This window comes from Lepisosteus platostomus, unplaced genomic scaffold (assembly GCF_059453375.1).
Source record: "Lepisosteus platostomus isolate fLepPlt1 unplaced genomic scaffold, fLepPlt1.hap1 Scaffold_40_H1, whole genome shotgun sequence".
Lineage (NCBI taxonomy): Eukaryota > Metazoa > Chordata > Actinopteri > Semionotiformes > Lepisosteidae > Lepisosteus > Lepisosteus platostomus.
The window spans coordinates 695,001-717,500 of NW_028291664.1; the positions used below are offsets into that span (position 1 = coordinate 695,001).

The window sequence follows — 22,500 nt, forward strand, 5'->3', positions numbered from 1 at the left end:
CGGGCTCATCGCCTGCGGCTCTCGGCTTGCGGGCGTGCCCAATCCGTGCAATAACTCAGAAAACACCCGGCCACAGTGTGCAGGAAACGACGCACTCTGGGAAGCCGCTATGCAAAGCGAGGTCCCAAGATCCCCTGCGGCCGGATACTTTCCGCCCCCCAAAGAAAAGAGCACCAATCAGACGGCCGGAGACCGAGGACTCGCAGAGCAGACGGCCACAATCGCCATAATAAGAGCCTAACCCTAACCCTATCCCTCGGAAATCTGTGGCGTTTAGCGTGACATAGTCTTGCAGGCATCGTGCTGTCTCACTGCAATACTATACCGCTGGAGGAAACAGTCCATCTGGCCATGAAACTAATTTGAACGTCTAGCTACAGCAACTAACTATATCATGATTTATTCAGGATGTGCGGAATCAGAACGTCCCGGAGACAGCTTCCGAAATCGTGAGCATTCTCTGGTGGTAGGGGCTTTCAAGATGGCGCTCAGGTGGGAGGTAAAGTTTAGTGGTTGAGGAGTTTTTTTTGAGTTTTTCATGACCTGAATGTTAATTTTTGCTTTTTTTGACTACTGAAAAATAAGGACTTAACAGTAGTTGTTTAAACTTCAGTTATAACTGAAAGAAAAAAAAATGATTTTTTTTAGGTTTAAGAATTTCGATATGAGTAACACTGGGAAAAGAAAAGAGAGTGCTGGGTCTTCGAAGGAGAAATCTAAGATACCTCAATCGTATATGTATAGCACTACAAGAAAATTGATGGCAACTAAAGGGAAAAGTGAACCAGCTGGAGGGGACGTGGAAAGAGTGCTGGAGATGCGCTCGTACGCGAGCGCTCGCAGCCCAAGTGAGACTCAGCTGCCAGAGGAAGAGCCGGAGTCCCTGCCCAGCACACCTGTGAAAACCCCGGCAGCCAAGAGAGGAAGGGGCGACCTGACGCTGGAGGAGCTCCAGACCAACATCTTCAACATGATGGCACAGAGCATGGGTGAGCTGAAGGAAATGACTTGATCTAATACAGTCGCAATCGAAAGTCTTAAAAAGTCCATGGACTGTGTGTTTAAAGAGGTTGAAGACTTAAAGAGTGAAGTAAAAGTTCTTAAACAAGTAAATACCAAACAAGAAAAGCATATTAAAGAACTTGAATTGAAAGTGAACGATGTAGATAGATACCGTCGATGATGGAATTTAAAATTATTTGGAGTTAAAGAGGAACGTGATAAGGACCTTGTTGCAACAGTGAAGGGTATCTGTAAAAGGACCCTGCCGGACCAGGAGGACGTAATATCGGCCATTGACTTTGTTCACAAGCTCGGGAGAGCGAACATGTCTGGGCAAGTGCTCCCCAGATCGATTATAATACAGTTCACCAAGAGGACGGCGAGGGACATGCTGTGGCGAGCGGCGAGGGGGAATGAGTATTTGAATGGGAACAAACTGAGGTTTGCAGAGGACCTGTCTGCTGCGGACAGGAGTACCAGGAACCAGCTGTGGCCCCAGGTTGAAGCTGCCAGAAGAGAGGGGAGGAGAGCCTACTTTGTGGGAGCGAGGGCCTTTGTGGACGGGAAGGAGATTTGCTCCCAGTGACTGCTCAGTTAATGATTATGTTTGGTTTTATTTGTTATACCAGTATATACTAGTGTTTCTTTAGTGTTAGTTTGGAATGGTGTAGTTAAGTGTTAAGGACTGTTATAGTTCTGGTTCTTTGAAAAACTCAATAGTTTAGACAGTCTTAGAGTTAGTTATTTGCTTTTGTGTATGTCTTTTTCATGAATGCCAGAGGTACTCGAAATGTTGTTAAAAGAAAAACTGTGTGCTGAGTTTTATTTTTTACAGGAAACGCATGCATGTTGAAACTAAAGTTTATAAATAATTGAGAAATATTAAAGCAAGATATGATACGTGTAAAATATACAATTTGATCACATAATTACTTAATTACCTCTGGTAGTTAAATGCTTTTTTCTGCTGCATTTTTTTTCTCTTGTACATGACTCTGATCCTCTTGTTGTATTTGTATTTGTAAATTCTATGTTTAATAAAAAAAATTTTAAAAAAAGCATTCTCTGGTGGTGTCCTGCAGACTTCCTGTGGGCATGCGTTGGTGGTATAGTGGTGAGCATAGCTGCCTTCCAAGCAGTTGACCCGGGTTCGATTCCCGGCCAACGCAGTGGTGAAAGTTTTCAAATGCCATCATGAGCCTTGGATTGTGACTAGCAAAGCGAAGCCTTTTGAAAGAGCTAAAGCACTGAAAAACGGAATTGAGGGAGAATCTTACAGGGGATTCTGAGTGGTGTCTGCATACACGCAGTCCGATATGGGTGCTGAAAGCTTGAGCTACTCTCAATGTCATGCTGGCTTTCCCCGGAGTAAATCTGTTACATTGAAAGAATGCTTCTCGCAGGTTCAAAAAGGGACCCTTGTTAATTGGAGAAATCAATGATTTCAAATGAATTCTGTATGCGTTAAAAGACAGCTATACACAGAAAACATGCAGGACACTGCTCATGAGTGTGGAGTTCAGCCGAAACACAGTGCGTTTTTTCAAGCCATCTGACAAAGCCCGCCCACTGAAAACTGCAGCAGATCGTGTAAAGACGTTCAACTTTGTAACTACTGCACGCACAGGAAGCAGAATAAATTCCTCTTTTCAAACTGTCAAAGGTTTGCTTTACGAACGCCGCAGGACATCGCACAATCTCTTTTGAACAGGGACAAACGATTTCTTATGGGGCGCAGTAAGTACTGTTACTGTCACTGCTCGATACCGACGTTGGCCTACTATACCATGTTCAGCCACCGCTAGACAATGTACGGCTCTAGCACCGGAGCAAGCAACAGGAGGGCCGACGTCAAACAGGCACATGTGTCGGACATGGAAAGCGACGAGAATGAGATTTGAACCCATGACTGCAGAGCACAATGAATTAGCAGTCCATCACCTTAACCACTCACCCACCTTGTCGACGAAACTGGGCTGTCCGGACATGGGTTGGCGCGCTCCAGATGATCTTTTTCTTTTTTTTCCCTCGTACTCGAGGGTCATTTTCCTGTTCCACATGTGATTTCAACATTTTCCTTGGGAGATGTCAAGCCAGCAAGCCACTGCTGTGGTTCAGTGGCCAGTGTGGAGTTCAGTGGCCCTGTTGTACACAGAAAGCACATTGAGCTCCTTGGACATGAAAAGTTCCAGATAAGAGCCATTTGTCATCCTTTCTCTTGGTGTCGATGTTGCTATTGTATGTAAAGGTGGCAACTTGCTCAGCAAGCAGGCGGAGCACACACCGAATGCAGATGTGTCTGAGTGGTGTGTCCAAGTGGCTGCAAAAGGACAGCACTCCTGGGGCGCCGTGGCTTAGTTGGTTAAAGCGCCTGCCTAGTAAACAGAAGATCCTGGGTTCGAATCCCAGCGGTGCCTTCTTTGTTGTGTCTTCTCAAACAGAACTGGTCCTTACAGACAACCGCCTACGGCTAGACTTAATTAAATGCAAGTATTCATTTCCTGTCTTTAACGCGACTTGTTTTTCTTAAAATGGATGCAACTTGCAAAACATGAAATACAAGCCTTGCTAATCAGCGCTAGCGGCTGGCAAAAAAAAAAGAAGTCAGCAATGTTTTTTTCTTTAACCTTAACCCTGCTAATGGAGAAGAGTTAAACGACCGAGTCTATGCAGCTTAAATGATGCGCAAGTCGGGTTCTTAGCTGAAAGGGTGGTAAATCACACTCACCCCAGTCCTTAATCTTTTAAAGAGGATACAAAATTGAACCTAGTCGCCACATCACATACATCCTGTTCAATGATAAAAAGGTAACATCTATCCTCGCTCCAGAGTAAATCTCACGTTGAGGGCATCTTTTTTTTCACTTTACCGTGAGTCGGGCTCGGCTGCACAGAGGAGAGAGCAGACCAATGAGGTCACAGGGACAGGGGAGTCACACGCTGGCGGTTTGAATACGCGGAAGATCACTGAGGGATCCACAGTATGTGGACCCTCCGTTTGCCATCAGTCCGCACTCCGGACTCTGAATCCTGCCATCCGAGTTAAGATCTCAGCGGAACCTGAGGCGCAGTTCCTTCTTAAAACGTAATCTGGTGAGCATTTCTAGAATCGCACTTGTATAGATGCAGCCTTTAATGTGTTGCTAGGTTAAAATTGATGACTTCTTGTATTTCAGTAGGCAACTGCCCTCTTGATTTTGGATTTAATCTCTTTATTACAGGGGCGCTTTTATGAAGACAGAGTCATGTTCAGGTACTTTGTTTGATGGAGGAAGCTTATTTCGGACTCTGTGATCTGCTCACCTGGAAAGGTCTGCTGTACTACTACAAGAGAGAAGTAGAGTCTGGAAGAAGGGACAATTTTATGATGCTTTGGAAGATAATGTTTTTTTTTCTTATACTGAAAATGAAAAGTAGTTGTTTCTATATGGACTCAGTCTTTGGAATTTGTATATTTATATATTTCAGTGAACCCTCAGCCATTCCTTCTGTATTGTAATTCAATTTCTCTTTTAAAATTCCTTCCCCACTTCTAGGACCTGCAGTTGCTGAACTCCACAATGGCTTCTATTGGAAAGTCTGTGACTGAGACCAAGTAAGTGTTCACTTTTTTATGAAACCATTATTTATTTTGGAGCAATGAGCAATTCTTATATAAATGCAATAAAATCATTATGCTCAAACTATGAGAGAGAATTTTAAGGATAATTTAAGAAATCAGTCTTAGCTTGTTTCTATACACAGATGGTATTATTTATTTTCAAAGGAAACCCGCGAGGATTCCCCTGGTGTGCAAGATGTGCCTGAATACTTTTGATCAGCTTCCTGCTCACTTCAAGAGAGCGTGTATGAAGCATGCCACGGCAGAAGAGATCGGGATGGCCTCTCAACAGACGAGGGAGGACATGATGAATCACCTGAAGAACGGGGTCATTGTGGATTACCACAGAATAGAGATCAAAGGACACTTTGTGGGCTTGAAATACAAAGAAAATCTTGTTCTATGGTACAAGATAAATACAAAACTTAAGCTTTTATTTTAATTAGATTTATTTATAAAGCATAAGCAATCATTTATTACATTAATATATGTGAAAAAACATTTTAGTATCATACGTTTAGTATATTTAGTTCCTAATGCTGAAAGAAATGATCATAGAACATGACATCTAACCTTACCTGCGGTGTTTTTAATCCCTATTGCTCAATGAACGGTGAAAGCATTGCATACATATGTCTGACAATGAGGAATGGGCCCCTGAGACAGTCATTTGCCTGTTTCACAAATGATCGTATTTTACTAGAGATTCTGTTTGGGATTCAGATGTGCATTCTGACAGCAATCCCTTTCAATAAATGATACGTTCTGGATGAGGTCAAAGGTGTTGGAACACTGTATTTAGGATGTGTTTGCAGTGATTGTGTGTCTTCTGCTTCAACGCAGTGATATATAGACGTGCTCCTGTAATTTATTGGTACAAGCCCAGGGCAGTGAGCAGTCTGAGGATTTATTTCCAGACGGCATAGAGCAGTGAAGCAGTGAAGTAGTGCAACACACTGGATCATTATATTGTTAGAATCTATTCTACTTAAATTATTACATTATACACAATTTGAGTTCATTTTAAAAAGTAAAAGGTAATGAAAGGAATGCATTTTCGTAAGAAAGATAATACCGATATGCATGTGATAATCTTCCTTATATCATGTAGTGCGTCATTTGGACACTTTGTGGGATTGAAATACAAAGAAAACCATGTTATATGGTACAAGATAAATACAAAACTTAAGCTTTTATTTTAATTAGATTTGTTTATAAAGCATAAGCAATCATTTATTACATCGCTTCTTGAATTAAATCTTTTGACAAGAGGTAAGACTTCTATTTTACATTTAAACCCATGTTTAGCTGTGTTTTTTAGATTTAACTGAACCAATTTCTGTGTGTGATAATGTCCTTGAATTCTGACAACATCACACTAAATTACATGATATAAAACAGCTAATGTTTCTAGAGATAAAGTTTCTGGGATGCTTCTAATTACTTTTTATTACCAGGGACAGTTTAATTCACCTTGTACAGTACTGAAAGACCAAGATGCTTTTTTCTAAAGTTATTTAACATTTTATAGAACTTTGTCTACTATGGCAACATGATGAGCTTGGTGAAACTTGGAAAAATACTGCTTGGCCACTTATCTTAAGATAAAGATAGGATAAAGGTTTATCTTTTGCACCTACCTGACCCCCAGGGAAGGCCAATGCTTTCTAAGTTGATGGTTCCCTACAGTAGACTGTACCTTATCTTCAAAGGTAATGTATATTGACCCAAATCAGTTTTGGACTCCAATCTACTGACGAAATGGAGCCTATCCTTTTTTCAGGATTTTAGCATCATACGTTTGGTATATTTAGTCCCTAATGATGAAAGAAATGATCATAGAACATTTGGACACTTTGTGGGCTTGAAATACAAAGAAAATCATGTTCTATGGTACAAGATAAATACAAAACTTAAGCTTTTATTTTAATTAGATTTATTTATAAAGCATAAGCAATCATTTATTACATTAATATATGTGTGTAGCGGCGAGGCTTATTAATAAGGCAGAATTAAGTGTTCTGAGCCTTTCCAAATGAGGCCCCATTTCTCTGTTCATCTCTGTGGTGCAGCCACAGAGAGACTATTCATGCAGGGTGATTTAAGGTCCTAGGACAGCTCCCAAAGGGGGATGCACTTAGCTAAGCCTTTCTATCATGATCAATGGTCATCCATTGGCGCCTATCTGTCTAGGGAGTGCCAGTTGGACATCTGGACTGCATTACTAAGTGTCAGGACTAAGTGACTCATATCTCACCTTGATCAATCAATCAGGGACTTGTAGGGCCGAGTAACCCACGTGGGACTCTGATGCCCATGGAACTTTCAGCCAATCAATGAGCTGAAGTTCCTCCAGGTAAAAACAGGCAACACAGAGAGCCTGTGAGATTCAGTAAGATTCAGAAGGGAGGATTCAGAGGATTCTGTGGACAATTCTAAAGGGAATTCAAAGGAGAATTCCAGGGCAGGACGGCCCAGGAGCAGAAGGCTCCCAAGGGCAGGACATTCTCGCAGCGCGCCTCCTGACCATCCTGAGACTCAGCCCGGACAACCACGGAACGGCCAGTGTGTCCAAGTGCCAGAACTTTCCTTTGTTCTAAGAGTCTAGAGCGGAGGTTGCCAGAGAATAACCAGAGGATCCACCCGAGGTTAGCACCAGCAGCAGGCCTCGTGAACAGGTCGGAACTGTGGACAGCTGAATCACTATTCAGAACTAGCTCTTCATCAGAAACGAACCGGTCCTCTTCCTGACTTGCTCGGACCCACAGTCATCTTTTCTCCTGTGCACAAACTTTGCTAGTTAAAGCCAACACTAACTAGCCGGTCAGTGAGCATCAGCAGCGCAGCGTCGCAAGCCGCACAGCACAGCCTGGCACGGAGCCAGAGAGCGCGGATTGGACAGCAACAGCCTGCAACTGTTTCTTTGTACCCGCAGGAAGATCTGAATCCCCAAAGATTGGATGAGTATTCAACTTCAATGCATTACAGCTCGAGAATTCAATTGTTATCCCAACCAGTTGATATCAATTTAATTCCTAAGAGTTATGTACTTGTTTGAGTATCTAATGTAGAAGTTATAACCAAGTTCATTAACGAAACGGTCTTAATGAATGATATACTGAACGTATGTCCTCTTGATATGTGTAACACTTCGTAACTGACTGAATATATATCTTTTGTATTCTGATAACCCTCTTGATAAGATCTGTTAGGTTTACATGCATATTTTATGTATTAATAAATGTATCCTCGTGTATTAGTACCTGTGTGTGCGCGTTGTTTGAGTTATGTCGCATGGTTTGATTCTAAAGCCATCAAAAGAATCAACTTTGTGATTTACTGCTACAATTAATAATTGTCTCAGTAAATGCCCAAACCCTACAGAACTGGTGCCTTCAGAGAGCCACTACATTTAATTTTGCTATGGCAACATTACATATTTGGCGTCCCTGAGCCGGTTTTCTTACATTATTTGGCGTCCCTGGGTGGGCGTGGCAAGACTGAAATGAGTCAACCAAGCGGAATAATTCAATATAAAACGCCGCGGGTTTCATACACAACAATACGGTGTGCTGAAAGCCGAAAGAAAAAAAAAGTTCCCCTTGCTCTTTAAGCAGTGCTTGATTGTTTTGTGATCTTTTGCGATCTACCGGGTTGATTGCATACTTGATCTTGTGGTTTTCTGTGGTAAAACTGTGATTTCGTACTTAAACGTAATACTCTTTAAGTTTAACGATGGTTGCTAAAAGGTCTGAATTCGAGTCGCTATTAAGCACTCTCTCTAGCAGCGACAGGTCTGACCACGATCTCTTCCATATCTCCGTCAGCGGAGAAGCTAGAAGGATAAATCTCCATTCTCTGAGAGAGCTAGCGAAGGACATAGAGAGATTTGACCCCGCAGTGTCAAAGAATAATATCGAGAGTTATATTCAGGACCTCAGGTATACCCTGCAGTATCTGCCAAACGCCACAGAACAGGAGAAAGTGTTTCTGGTCAGGAAAACTACCAGCAGAGCTGTACATGAGTGGATGGCTAGGCAGATGAAAGAAGTCTGTAATGATTTTGAGCAGCTTTGTCAAGCACTTATCGAAGAATACAGTGCGTTTATTGACCCGACTGCTGCGATAGCCGCCGCTCTTAACATTAAGCACAAGAGAGCAGAGTCCCCTCGCGAATATTACGAGAGACTTAGACGAACTTATTTTGCAGGGCGAAATGATGAGGGTTGCGAAGAGAACACACATTTCAAGGGTTTATTCATTGCGAATCTCCACCCGTCAGTCAGAAAGATGATCTTAATGCATACAGATGCACAGACCATGAAAATGACTGATATTAAGAGATTCGTGCAGAAAGCCTGGGAGTATGATGTCCAAAGTCGCTCTGAGCAAAAAGCTGTTAAAGTGACTGTGTTTGCCGTCAGAGCCAGCAGGGTTAATTCCCCCCTGCTCGAAGGAGCACAGGCTCCTGAGCTGGCTAAGCCCCGTTCCAAAGCATGCACACAGGACCACACCCAGCGTCCTAAGTGCCATGAGAACACCGGGGGAGGGAAAGGGCTAGATAAAGCTGAACAAAAGGATTCAGTAGCCACCCGCCTGGCCAGGCTTGAACAAGCTTTATTAGGACAGGGACAACCGCTCCCCAAGGCTGCCGGAAGCGTGAATGAGCTGATACTCTCCACTGGAGGAGGCGGAGACCCGCCCCCTCTCCCTCCCTCAGTCTATCTGATTGAGCAGAAGGGTTCCTGCCTGGATGAATTCAGCCACTCCCAAGTGAGTGCTGACTCCACCCCTGAAGTCACAGAGCAGGCAGTAAAACACAGAGGAAAAGCAAGAAGCTTTTACCTCAAGGCTGCCATGGGAGATGTCTTACACTGTGAGACACTGATTGACACTGAGGTTGAAAGGTGTTTGATGTCACACGGCAAGCTCAAACGGGTTGAAAAAGAAAAGGGCATGCGACTCAGAGAGGAACCTTTGGTGGATCACCAGAAAGGCAAAGTGTGGAAACAGGTCAAGGCTCCTAAGCCTTCTGTACAGAAGGAAAGGGGGGCCAAGAGGCAGACTGTGCTCACACAGTGCCCACCAAACACAGAAGCCTATGTGGAGATTCCTTCTGTTCCCTCTGGACAAGAAATAAAAATATTTCCTTGTTCCCCGGATATACAGGGAAGTCGTGTCCCGGCCAAGGTCCCAACAGCCTCCATGCCACAGGAGCGGTGCTCCAAGCAGCCGCCTGATCCACCAGGTAAAGCACACACCTTTTACATCCCTAAAGAGGAGCAGATCTCCCCACCTGGCGATGAAAAGGAGCTTTCCCTGTGCACCCTGGCACCCAAGAGGGGTCAGGAACACCACCCTGCAGTGGTGGAAGGGATCCAGATGGCAGGAGAGCAGGTTGGTGATGTAGCCCTCACCCTTAGCCCTGAGAGGTCCTCTATTAGTAAGGATCTGCTTGAGCAGCTGTCACAGGGCCACCGCCAGGTGCCCCTGGTGCAACATTCACAGGTTAGACAGGAGGTCCAGCTGGACGCTGAGACTACTGCGCTGTGGACACACCTGATCCCAGATGCCGATTCCCTCTGCTGTGACCCAGGGAACCTGCAGTCAGGTAACATTATTTCTCACAACTACCAGGTAGTGAGTGAGACTGACCTGATTGTTCCTGCCTCAACGGCAGGGTTGCCAACACACCCAGTCCCCCAGAAGGGACAGGGAATGAAAGCCGAGCCGGTTTTCTTACAGCCACCAGCTCAGTCTGTCAGTCTGAGTCTGACCAACAGTGGTTCAGCCAGACTGGAGCTGGATGGTCAAGTCACCCGCCTGCCAGTGCAGGACATCGCAAAGAGGGGTGTCAGAATCCCCGCCTGCACTGACATGGGCCTGGTGAGTGATAGTAAGTTCAAAGACAGTGAACTAGCTATCCCAGTGCTGGGGCAGCTCCCTGAACCCCTAGCAAGGGAAGGGGGGAGCGAGCAGGTGTCCTACACCCACGCCCAGCGAACGATTGTAAACATGCCGATAGAGGGATTCCTCAATCAGGAAGTGTGCAGGGTGGACCTGAACAGTGAGAATGGGGTAACAATCCCAGATCACTCAGGTGCTCCAGATGACCACTCAGCCGAGGGTCAGGCATGCTCTACCGCTGCACCACCCCCTGCAGGGTTCCTAGAGCACAGGCATGAACAAATCGAAAAAGCAGATGCCCTGGAAAAGGAGGAGCAGCATCAGCAGCTGCGTCAGATCTCCCCATATTTCCAGGATGTTGGTGCCCAAGATGCCACAGGGCATACTGAGAAAGACACCATGTACACGCTGCGCCAGCTTAGAAAGGCGACAGTCACTCAGAAGGAGATGACTGGGATCAGCCACCCGAAAAGACTTTTGGGAGGACTGATTGCTGCCGCCACTGTTGCACGTTTGCTTTTTTCTGGTAGGTTTGTGTGCTACTGGCACTCTCACCCTGACTGCCCCAAGAAGGCAGGGGTCAGAGATGCCGGAGGGTAGTGACAGACTGTATCGACAGCAGCAAAAGTTGGAAAGCTTAGGGAAAACCCTACAGGCAATTTCCTATGCAACAGGGTTAAACCTTATTCCCCAACCAGTGGACATGATTGTTGGTGTTATACAGTGGGTTTATGCTTGTGTGCAACAGGCCAGAATGTTGACACAAGACCTATTAAGGGAGCTTAGTGCCACTGTAGCTAGTCTAACCACGGCACGATTCCCAACCCACTTGATTCCACTCTTCTCAGTAGAGGAGTATGTGACATTAACCCCATCGCTCATAGCTCACCCAGAAGGCAATCCAAGATTGAATTTGGTTCCAAATCTTGAGATGGGTATGGCTACCAAAGCTATCCATTGGCTGTGTCTAAACGATTCACCAATGAAGGGTGTAAAGCTACTAACGAGCAGAGGGAGGTTAATGAACCCCATGAAGAGCAGGTAGGAAGTAAATGGCTGGTCAGCACACCACATTTAACTGACACTATGACTTGTGACAGGCATGATACAGCTACCACAATGCAGCTACCTAATCAAACAGTTTTCCTGCAAGTTCCCGAGGAGGCCATAGTACAGCATGGTAACTTAACACTGTACGGTCTGGAACCAGACAACATAAGACCAAACTTGAGGTCATGGATGCCTTCAGGTGCCACACTATTGAATTGGATAGAAATCCAAGAAACAGTAAGCCCTGAAGAGGTACAGGTAGTTAGTTTGCTTTAATGGAACAAACCTCCAAACCACCCAAGCAGATACCCAACACAGGTGTTGTGGTTTATCGCGGGGCTGGGAACAGGAACTGTTGTTATTGTAACACTGCTGCTGGGAAGCTGGATCATGACTGACAGTGTACTCTGAATGCTGTACTCTTGCATCAAAATGTAATCTGGGTAGCATGAATGAGTCAAAGGTAGCATGTCAAAAGAAAGGAAGTGATTTCTCCCCAAATATGTACTACAGAGGTATCAGATATTGACAGTGAACTTCCTGATGTGTAATTCCTAGACTTAGATAATGTCTCCTACCGTGTTTATACATACTCCAGATGTTATTCATCCTGTTTGTATCCAATGCTGGTTCCGGTATGAATTCTCGAGGAGTAATGTGGACATTTAAGATTAATGTTCTAATGGCAAGGGACATCACTTAACTCTGTTTTGTTTTGAAGGCAACAACGCCTCAGGACCTCATGACCTTCAAAAAGGGGGGATATGTAGCGGCGAGGCTTATTAATAAGGCAGAATTAAGTGTTCTGAGCCTTCCCAAATGAGGCCCCATTTCTCTGTTCATCTCTGTGGTGCAGCCACAGAGAAACTGTTCTGCAGGGTGATTTAAGGTCCTAGGACAGCTCCCAAAGGGGGATGCACTTAGCTAAGCCTGGCTTTCATGATCAATGGTCATCCATTGGCGCCTATCTGTCTAGGGAGTGCCAGTTGGACATCTGGACTGCATTACTAAGTGTCAGGACTAAGTGACTCATATCTCACCTTGATCAATCAATCAGGGACTGGTAGGGCCGAGTAACCCACGTGGGACTCTGATGCCCATGGAACTTTCAGCCAATCAATGAGCTGAAGTTCCTCCAGGTAAAAACAGGCAACACAGAGAGCCTGTGAGATTCAGTAAGATTCAGAAGGGAGGATTCAGAGGATTCTGTGGACAATTCTAAAGGGAATTCAAAGGAGAATTCCAGGGCAGGACGGCCCAGGAGCAGAAGGCTCCCAAGGGCAGGACATTCTCGCAGCGCGCCTCCTGACCATCCTGAGACTCAGCCCGGACAACCACGGAACGGCCAGTGTGTAAGAGTGCCAGAACTTTCCTTTGTTCTAAGAGTCTAGAGCGGAGGTTGCCAGAGAATAACCAGAGGATCCACCCGAGGTTAGCACCAGCAGCAGGCCTCGTGAACAGGTCGGAACTGTGGACAGCTGAATCACTATTCAGAACTAGCTCTTCATCAGAAACGAACCGGTCCTCTTCCTGACTTGCTGGGACCCACAGTCATCTTTTCTCCTGTGCACAAACTTTGCTAGTTAAAGCCAACAGTGAGCATCAGCAGTGCAGCGTCGCAAGCCGCACAGCACAGCCTGGCACGGAGCCAGAGAGCGCGGATTGGACAGCAACAGCCTGCAACTGTTTCTTTGTGCCCGCAGGAAGATCTGAATCCCCAAAGATTGGATGAGTATTCAACTTCAATGCATTACAGCTCGAGAATTCAATTGTTATCCCAACCAGTTGATATCAATTTAATTCCTAAGAGTTATGTACTTGTTTGAGTATCTAATGTAGAAGTTATAACCAAGTTCATTAACGAAACGGTCTTAATGAATGATATACTGAACGTATGTCCTCTTGATATGTGTAACACTTCGTAACTGACTGAATATATATCTTTTGTATTCTGATAACCCTCTTGATAAGATCTGTTAGGTTTACATGCATATTTTATGTATTAATAAATGTATCCTCGTGTATTAGTACCTGTGTGTGCGCGTTGTTTGAGTTATGTCACATGGTTGGATTCTAAAGCTATCAAAAGAATCAACTTTGTGATTTACTGCTACAATTAATAATTGTCTCAGTAAATGCCCAAACCCTACAGAACTGGTGCCTTCAGAGACCCCCTACATTTAATTTTGCTATGGCAACATTACATATTTGGCGTCCCTGAGCCGGTTTTCTTACATGTGAAAATAACATTTTAGCATCATATTATTACATACAGGTCTCTAGCTTCAACACAGTGATATATATATATACTCAGTGATTTATTGGTACATGCCCAGGTCAATAATCAGAATGAGGATTTATTTCCAGACGGGCTACAGGTAGTGTTGTGAAATACTTCAACACACTGGATCGCAGATTTAGACCCCCTGCACTCTTACTCCTTAAAAACCAAAGAAATGAAGATATGTAGCAATTACATTGCAACAGGGCTGACAGTGACTTAATGCTTATACTAGTGGACTTCTGGTACCTTTAGGGTACGGTGTTCCCTGAAGGGCTCTCAAACCCCGCATTTCAGATGCCTAGCTGTTTCGCTGATGTGTTGCACCTCAGAATCACTTTTAAACCTTACCTCTGGTATCTTTAATCCCTATTGCTCAACGCATGGTGAAAGTATTGCATAAATGTGTCTGAAAATGAGCAATGGGCACCTGAGAGACTCATTTGCCTGTTTCACAAATGATCATATTTGACTAGAGATTCTGTTTGGGATTCAGTTGTGCATTCTGACAGCAATCGCTTTCAAAAAACGATACATTCTGGATGAGGTCAAGGTGCAGGAACACTGTATTTAGGATGTGTTTGCACTTATTCTGTGTCTCTAGCTTCAACACAGCGATATATGTATATGCTCACTGATTTTTTGGTACATGCCCAGGGCAATAATCATTATGAGGATTTATTTCCATATGTGCTAGAGGTAGTGTTGTGAAATTCTTCAACACACTGGATCGCAGGTTTAAACCCCCTGCACTCTTACTCCTTAAATACCAACAAATGCAGATATGTAGCAATCATATTGTAGCGGACACTCATTTGCCTGTTTCACAAATGATCATATTTTACTAGAGATTCTGTTTGGGATACGGATGTGCATTCTGACAACAATCTCTTTCAAAAAATGATTTTACCTTATCGCAGCTTTGCCCTTCTTGCCTCTTTGGAAAATATCTCCATCTTGTGGTCGTTGTTGGTAATGTCTAGACAATATCTCCATCTTGTGGTCGTTGTTGGTAATGTCTAGACAACATCTCCATCTTGTGGTCGTTGTTGGTAATGTCTTCTTATGCCCTTTTTTATTTTAATTCTCTATTAGTTGATTCTAGTATCTCTACAATGGAGCTGAAAATTTTCCAGAAAGTGGTTGCAAGCCCGATATCATGCGAAGAAACTTCAGGATTCGGGGATCAGTCAATGGATTTTCTTCAAAGTTGGATTTTTGCACTCTGTGGACCAAGAGATGTTGTTCTATAATGTTTTTTTTTTTTTCAAATTTAAAAATATCATTTTTTCATGGAGCTTTGAATGGGATGGATTCACCCTCCTTTAGCCAGGACAGAGCTCCAGGAGCCTGGGTAGGATTCTAGCTTTCTCCCCTTGCAGGCACCTGGCACAGAAGACAATATTTTTTTCCTTAAAATCTTTTTTTTTGTGTGTTCCTTGTTGTTCCAAACTTAATTTTAATCACTTTTAATTAGAGATTTTATTAAAAATAGTGCAATAAATGACTAATTTCACAAAAATTAATGTAATATAAAACGGATGTTTTCAACTTTATTGTAGTGTTTTAGAAACTAATATGTCTTCAAAAATGGTTGTTTTTCACTCCTATGAATGAAAACTGTTGTTATATGATGTTTTTTTTTTCAAATTTTAAATGATCATTTTTTCATGGAGCTTTGAAGGGGATGGATTCACCCTCCTTTAGCCAGGACAGAACTCCAGGAGCCTGGGTAGGATTCTAGCTTTCTCCCCTTGCAGGCACCTGGCACAGAAGACATCATTTTTTTCCTTAAAATCTTTTTTTTTTGTGTTCCTTGTTGCTCCAAACTTAATTCTATTCACTTTTAATTAGAGATTATATTAAAAATAGTGCAATAAATGACTAATTTCACTAAAAATACTAAAAGTAATATAAAACGGATGTTTTTAACTTTATTGTAGTGTTTTAGAAACTAATATGTCTTCAAAAATGGTTATTTTTCACTCCTAGGAATGAAAGCTGTTGTTAAATGATGTTTATTTTCAAATTTTGAAAAAGCAAAGGATTCTAGCTTTCTCCCCTTGCAGGCATCGGACACAGAGAACCTCATGGTTTTCCTAAAAATCATTTTTTATGTTCCCTGGTGTTCCAAACTTAGTTTTAATCAATTTTAATTTGTTATGTTACAAACAGGGTAATACAGTCTTAATTGGACTATAACTAATGTCATATTGTCTGCTACAAAACTGATATTTTCAGCTCTATTGTAGAGATTCTAGAATCAACTAATAAAGAATTGAAATAAAAAAGGGCATAAGAAGACATTACCAACAACGACCACATGATGGAGATATTGTCTAGACATTACCAACAACGACCACAAGATGGAGATATTGTCTAAACATTACCAACAACGACCACAAGATGGAGATATTTTCCAAAGAGGCAAGAGGGGCAAAGCTGCGATAAGGTAAAATCATTTTTTGAAAGAGATTGTTGTCAGAATGCACATCCATATCCCAAACAGAATCTCTAGTAAAATATGATCATTTGTGAAACAGGCAAATGAGTGTCCGCTACAATATGATTGCCACATATCTGCATTTGTTGGTATTTAAGGAGTAAGAGTGCAGGTTTAAACCTGCGATCCAGTGTGTTGAAGAATTTCACAACACTACCTCTAGCACATATGGAAATAAATCCTCATAATGATTATTGCCCTGGGCATGTACCAAAAAATCAGTGAGCATATATATATATATCACTGGGTTGAAGCTAGAAACACAGAATAACTGCAAACACATCCTAAATACAGTGTTCCAGCACCTTTGACCTCATCCAGAACGTATCATTTCTTGAAAGGGATTGCTGTCCGAATGCACATCTGAATCCCAAACAGAATCTCTAGTAAAATACGATCATTTGTGAAACAGGCAAATGACTGTCTCAGGGGCCCATTTCTCATTGTCAGACACATGTATGCAATGCTTTCACTGTGCATTGAGCAATAGGGATCAAAAACACAGCAGGTAAGGTTAGAAGTCATGTTCTATGATCATTTCTTTCAGCATTAGGGACTAAATATACTAAACGTATGATGCTAAAATGTTATTTTTACATATATTAATGTAATAAATGTTTGCTTATGCTTTATAAACAAATCTAATTATAATAAAAGCTTAAGTTTTGTATTTATCTTGTACCATAGAACATGATTGTCTTTGTATTTCAAGCCCACAAAGTGTCCAAATGATGCACCTTTGACCTCATCCAGAACGTATCATTTCTTGAAAGGGATTGCTGTCCGAATGCACATCTGAATCCCAAACAGAATCTCTAGTAAAATACGATCATTTGTGAAACAGGCAAATGACTGTCTCAGGGGCCCATTTCTCATTGTCAGACACATGTATGCAATGCTTTCACTGTGCATTGAGCAATAGGGATCAAAAACAGAATGGAAACAGACATGGAAACCAACAAGGATGGGATTTGAACCCATGCGTGCAAAGCACAATGGACTAGCAATCCATCGCCTTAACCACTCGGCCACCTCGTCAACAAAACTGGGCTGTCCCAACTGGGTTGGCGCGCTCCAGATGATCTTTTTCTTTTTTTTCCCTCGTACTCGAGGGTCATTTTCCTGTTCCACATGCGATTTCAACATTTTCCTTGGGAGATGTCAAGCCAGCAAGCCACTGCTGTGGTTCAGTGGCCAGCGTGGAGTTCAGTGGCCCTGTTGTACACAGAAAGCACATTGAGCTCCTTGGACATGAAAAGTTCCAGATAAAAGCCATTTGTCATCCTTTCTCTTGGTGTCGATGTTGCTATTGTATGTAAAGGTGGCAACTTGCTCAGCGAGCAGGCGGAGCACACACCGAATGCAGATGTGTCTGAGTGGTGTGTCCAAGTGGCTGCAAAAGGACAGCACTCCCAGGGCGCTGTGGCTTAGTTGGTTAAAGCGCCTGTCTAGTAAACAGGAGACCCTGGGTCTGAATCCCAGTGGATAACTGCCTATGGCTAGACTTAATTAAATGCAAGTATTCATTTCCTGTCTTTAACACGACTTGTTTTTCTTAAAATGGATGCAACTTGCAAAACATGAAATACAAACCTTGCTAATCAGCGCTAGCAGCTGGCAAAAAAAAAAGAAGTCAGCAATGTTTTTTTTCTTTAACCTTAACCCTGCTAATGGAGAAGAGTTAAACGACCGAGTCTATGCAGCTTAAACGGTGCGCACGTCGGGTTCTTAGCTGAAAGGTTGGTAAATCACGCTCACCCCAGTCCTTAATCTTTTAAAGAGGATACAAAATTGAACCTAGTCGCCACATCACATACATCCTGTTCAACGATAAAAAGGTAACGTCTATCCTCACTCCAGAGTCAATCTCACGTTGAGGGCATATTTTTTTCCACTTTACCATGAGTCGGGCTCGGCTGCACAGAGGCGAGAGCAGAGCAATGAGGTCACGGGGACAGGGGAGTCACACGCTGGCTGTTTGAACACGCGGAAGATCACTGAGGGATCCACAGTATGTGGACCCTCCGTGCGCCATCAGTCCGCACTCCGGACTCTGAATCCTGCCATCCGAGTTAAGATCTCGGCGGAACCTGAGGCGCAGTTCCTTCTTAAAACGTAATCTGGTGAGCATTTCTAGAATCGTACTTGTATAGATGCAGCCTTTAATGTGTTGCTAGGTTAAAATTGATGACTTCTTGAACTTCAGTAGGCAACTGCCCTCTTGATTTCGGATTTAATTTCTTTATTACAGGGGCACTTTTATGAAGACAGAGTCATGTTCAGGTACTTTGCTTGATGGAGGAAGCTCATTTCGGACTCTGTGACCTGCTCACCTGGAAAGGTCTGCTGTACTACTACAAGAGAGAAGTAGAGTCTGGAAGAAGGGACAATTTTATGATGCTTTGGAAGATAATGTTTTTTTTTTTCTTTGAAATCGAAATGAATCAGAATATCAGTGCAAAAGACAGAAGATATGGTTTTAAAACAGACAAAATGTAGAAAACAGGTGTTTCTCACTTTTGGTAAAGAATGGACCGGGGGTAATAGTTTACTAGTTGCAGTGCTGATCTCACTGGGTTACAGTCCTGCAGTGTCACACCGGGGCCAGTGGCGCAATGGATAACGCGTCTGACTACGGATCAGGAGATTGCAGGTTCGACTCCTGCCTGGCTCGGGTCGTTTTTAAACGCATCGGGCTACTCCCTAAGTAGTCTGTGCTACTTACTGCATTGTAATCGTACCCAGTAAGAGATTTCCTTCATGTAAATGAACTGCACCTGACAGCTTTAGAAAAACACCTGGGCTCAGTACGGTGCTGAGAGCTCAGCGTTGCTGTTCTAATTAGCACGCACTGCATCGGCTATGAGCCCGAACTTTTCAATTATTCCGATCAGTAAGTCAACACGTAGTCCACATGAACGGTAGAAATATTCTCTTGTCTGTCTCTTGTTTGTATAGAACTGAATGTCCCTGACAATGTACTGTTAGTTTTAATTGAAGAACGGCACTTGTGTTCAAATATACCAGACAAGTTTATGTAACTGCTCATGCGACACTCAGTTGTAATTAGTCAACGGGAAATAGAGAGCATAGGTCAATATCTCAAGAAACTGTGAAAAACATTATCATGTTTAAGTAAAGAATGTGATTTGCACCAGAAAAAAAGAAAATTGTTGCTATGTAACTGTTACCGTGTCAAAATGTAATGAGATGTGATCATATATACTGTTTTAAGTATGTATATTAATGTAAAGCTTTCTGATTTGTGATGTCCTGTATTTTTTTGTGAAAAGAAAATAAAGTTCTTAAAAATCGAAATCGAATCGGTTCACCCAGGGCGAGGCTCGGCCGTTGCACTCCGGCTGTGCTGACCCCTGCGAATTCCCCAAATGTGGGAATCTCGACTGCATAATTTCTGGTAGTGGGGGACTGGGTTCGCGCTCTCCCCTGATGTGCTTGGTCCAAAATCAGATACGGGAGGGTTAGGACACCACGAGCTGCGTGGCTGCGGAAGGATCCCGGTTCAACAGGAGTGGACGCCGCTGCTGGTTCTCGCTGGCTTTTAGTTAGGGGTCCGGAGAAGCATCTCAAGCTAGTTCCACTACTCCTTCCGGACGTTCATTCCCTTTTCAAAGTCAGTCGTTTTGCTGTAGTCTGCGTTCTTTAGGCTGATTATCGAGGTTAGCCTTTATTTGGTCATGGGGGGCCTCGGTACTGTATGCTGAGTCTAAAGACAGTTTCACCCGTTTTCTGATTGCTGGGTTCTGTACCAGTGCAGACATGTCAAACAGTGAATGGCTGTACCTCTATTGTATCCGTGCTCAATGAATGAAATCGGTAACAAATGAATATATGTCTAGTTATACGAAAAACGAGTGGTTTATCGACTCATCTTCATTTGCAGATTTAGAGGCAGCTTCGATATTCGTTTTACAGACGGGTTTTTTTTTTTGAATATGGGTCACACACATGCCACAGCAACAAAACATCTCTAGAGATGAGGCTATAGATCACCTTTCCATCCTGCAGGTTTTCCTCCCAAAGCCTACGGCACCAACGGCGACCCCTGCTGGCCGGGAGAGCAAAAGCTTACAGCACCTGGTATTCCCAGGCAGTCTCCCATCCAAGTACTAACCAGGCCCGACGCTGCTTAGCTTCCGAGATCAGACGAGATCGGGCATGTTCAGGGTGGTGTGGCCGTAAGCGAAACCCCTGGCGCCTGACTCGCTACTTGAAGCTGTGTGTGGCGGGGGTTCCGTGCCCCCCGAGCGGGACTGAAGGATCGTTCGTGTGCAACTCTTTGGAAAGGAGCTGCTTTCCAAATCGCATTGCGTGCCTGGATGTTGGCGAATGCGCTCCCTTGTGTTGGCTCGTCCCGCACTGGAGGAGGACAAACAATCTGCACGGAGGAGCACCAGGCAAGTCTTCACCAGACAAAAACCTCCAGTGCACAGCACTCTGGAAACATTTCGGGGCTTTCGCGTGTTTATTTCAGCACGTAAAGCGCACCGGTCCAACACGTCGGCCGGGCGCGCGGCGCCTCCGCCCTCTTGTGGCCTTGCGGCGTCAGAGCAAGAGGCTCCTTCTCGCTGCCCTTCCGCTGTGTTGCAGGGCCCCGAGAGGGAACCCGGAGCGCGCACTTTGTGGGGGGCGGGGGACCGCGTTCGCGCTCTGCCCCCGGTCTCTTGCGCGAGTACTAAATCTCACGGACAGGGGGGCCTCGTCATTGATTGTTACAGGTGAGACGGGGATTAGGAGGAGACCCCGACTGATGGGTAAAGGGGAGCACTAACACCAGAGGGACACCCCCGGCGTCTCTTTTTGAGAGACGCCCTGGGGTTTCCTAATGGCCAAAGAGGGTCGGGACCTCGGTTTGACGCCTCCCCCGAAGGACGGCGCCTGTTTGTGCAGCAGAGTGTCGCCATCAGGAGGCTGGGGCGTAAGAGAGCCACACAGCCCGCAGGGTGAGCGCTCCCTACTGGTCCCAGTCACACCTCTTGCAGGAGCAGCAGCAACCGGAGCTTTTCCGGGGTGGAATCTCCCATCCGGGTGCCGGCCAGGCTCACACCTCCTGGGCTGCCCCGGGGGTGAGCCCAGTCGAGAGTCGCAGGGACAGATCTAGTCACCAGGGAGAACCGATACAAGTGAAGGATTGCTCGGCTCTCGGCACTTGAAAAGACCGACAAATGTCTCGTTCCCGCCGGAGCTGAATGTACCCGCATGTGTGGTGTCGTCTTCTTCCCCCGCCCCGCTGTGTTTGCTGTATTGTCTCTGAAGCCGGCCCCCCCGAGACGAGACGGGCTGTTCCTGTGCCCCAATTAACACTTTACAGGTGCCATTCCCCGGCATTGTGGCCATTGTCGGTGCTCACACGCGATAAGATAAGGCGGAGGAGAGCGGGGCATGCCCAGCGGCAGACATTCAAGGAGGTGGCAGTGCGAGGTGAGGTGAGGTGCGACACGCCGGAGCCCCGACGCAGCTAATGCGGAGCACTTGTTGGACTGGCATCGAAAGGACGTGTGCGCACGGAGCGAGCCTTCCCTGCGGCGGAGCGCGGGAACTTTCTCCCCCCCTCCCGCTGCAGGAGTTGTGTGCACTGCAGCGGTGCCGAGAGAAAAGCACAGAAGGCAGCAGGCTCTGGAGAGCAGGTAAGAGACGGAGCCTTGTGGGCAGGCGAGCAGGCCCGTTTTTTGGAAATTGCTGAAAAGGTTTGTTCGGTGTGTGGCAGGCGCACGTCGGGAGCTTGCGTGGCGATCTGCCGGTCTGGAGTTATGCAAATGAGGCCGAATTGCATCCCGGGACATGCTGCGAATGCGCAACGGCGACTGCAGATGTGTAGGAAACGGCGCGCTCGTTTCCTCGTTTTGCCCACACTTTTGAGTGTTAGTGTGGCGTGTGAGTGTGTGAAAGAGTGGGCCCAGCAGGAGGCGGTGGCGTGCGGGGCGAGGAGGTGGCCTAGGCTGCGCGATTTGTGCTGTGGGTGCGGGCCACTTGCAGGGGCCTGTTTAACTCATACTTACCTGGCAGGGGAGATACCTTGATCAAGAAGGAGGTTCACCCAGGGCGAGGCTCGGCCATTGCACTCCGGCTGTGCTGACCCCTGCGAATTCCCCAAATGTGGGAATCTCGACTGCATAATTTCTGGTAGTGGGGGAC

At 44.8% G+C, this 22,500-nt stretch overlaps 5 non-coding genes and 1 pseudogene across 5 annotated transcripts in view; 5 read left to right on the forward strand and 1 right to left on the reverse strand.

The window, feature by feature from the left end:
- Window positions 1-2,099: 2,099 nt before the first annotated feature.
- trnag-ucc (transfer RNA glycine (anticodon UCC)) lies at window positions 2,100-2,171 on the forward strand. The gene has a single exon. It is a non-coding gene; the product is annotated as a tRNA-Gly (tRNA).
- Window positions 2,172-3,345: 1,174 nt separating this feature from the next.
- Window positions 3,346-3,419, forward strand: trnat-agu (transfer RNA threonine (anticodon AGU)). The gene has a single exon. It is a non-coding gene; the product is annotated as a tRNA-Thr (tRNA).
- Window positions 3,420-18,945: 15,526 nt separating this feature from the next.
- trnar-acg (transfer RNA arginine (anticodon ACG)) lies at window positions 18,946-19,018 on the forward strand. Its single transcript has one exon. It is a non-coding gene; the product is annotated as a tRNA-Arg (tRNA).
- A 635-nt stretch (window positions 19,019-19,653) lies between these two features.
- On the forward strand, window positions 19,654-19,794 carry LOC148634216 (U1 spliceosomal RNA; annotated as a pseudogene).
- A 636-nt stretch (window positions 19,795-20,430) lies between these two features.
- On the reverse strand, window positions 20,431-20,549 carry LOC148634217 (5S ribosomal RNA). Its single transcript, XR_015933753.1, has one exon. It is a non-coding gene; the product is annotated as a 5S ribosomal RNA (ribosomal RNA).
- Window positions 20,550-22,356: 1,807 nt separating this feature from the next.
- LOC148634218 (U1 spliceosomal RNA) overlaps window positions 22,357-22,500 on the forward strand; it is a 164-nt gene continuing 20 nt past the window's right edge. The window contains exon 1 of the small nuclear RNA XR_015933676.1: window positions 22,357-22,500. This exon is cut by the window's right edge and continues 20 nt beyond it. This is a non-coding gene — a small nuclear RNA (U1 spliceosomal RNA).